General features: G+C 39.7%; 1 non-coding gene across 1 annotated transcript; it reads right to left on the bottom strand.

Moving 5' to 3' along the window:
• Positions 1 to 498: 498 nt before the first annotated feature.
• Positions 499 to 685, bottom strand: LOC142654360 (U2 spliceosomal RNA). The gene has a single exon (XR_012849015.1). It is a non-coding gene; the product is annotated as a U2 spliceosomal RNA (small nuclear RNA).
• Positions 686 to 900: the final 215 nt, after the last annotated feature.

Genomic DNA, 900 nt, shown 5'->3' with positions numbered 1-900 from the left:
AAAAAATGTGTTACTTGTGTTCTAAACTGGTAATAAAATGTACAATATAAATCTTCCTTCATAATTTTTATTAGTAAGGTTTATTTTTATATGCATATATATGTTTAGGTAACTTTGTCGGTATTGGGGGGGGGGGGGGGGGGGCCCTGGCACATTATCTGCACAGGGGCCTTTTGCAGTCTGTGTCCGCCACTGGCTGCATCAATCAGTGACTGAGTGACTGGCTGACTCAGGTGCAGCTCTTGTACTTACCTAGGAGGAGAGAAGAAAAGGAAGGGGAATGAGCTGTTCCAAATTGAAACACAGAAACACAGACACAACACAAGAGGTGGCAATCTATTCATCAAGTCATTTAATAAATTAGGTCATTATCACACATTTCAAAAATGCATTGTCCAACAGGTGTTGAAATAATGGGATTAAAGGAGAGATCCAATGTGCAAGAAACAAACAATGGAAAAAGCACTTTTGAAATCTGATTTTAGTGAACACATAAGGAAAGGGTGCACCGGTCCTGGAGATACTGCAATACCAGGTCAATGCGTGGAGTGGACAGAACAAGCTCTATTTCCATCTCCCTGTTCTAAAAATCCATTTAATATATGGTCCCCAGATAGGGAACGTATCAGATATTAAACTGATAAGAACAGATTTTTTTTTCAGTTGGCTACCCCTTTGTAGGGGTGTCAATGATTTATTACTTAAAATTCAGAACCGATAAAAACAAGGGGACATATACAAAAACACCGAAAAAGGCCATACTTACAAATGGACACAGCCAGGTCAGAAACGCTGATGGAGTGAGCAGGTGCTTTAAATAATAATAGCCACTCCCACTAGTCTTGAGGGGAGTGGTGTGTGTGGTGCATGGGATGTGTAGTAAGAAATAATAAATGAATA

This window comes from Rhinoderma darwinii, chromosome 5 (genome assembly GCF_050947455.1).
Source record: "Rhinoderma darwinii isolate aRhiDar2 chromosome 5, aRhiDar2.hap1, whole genome shotgun sequence".
Taxonomy (NCBI): domain Eukaryota; kingdom Metazoa; phylum Chordata; class Amphibia; order Anura; family Rhinodermatidae; genus Rhinoderma; species Rhinoderma darwinii.
The sequence above is the reverse complement of the archived record's forward strand: the minus strand, read 5'-3'. Positions and strand labels throughout refer to the sequence as shown.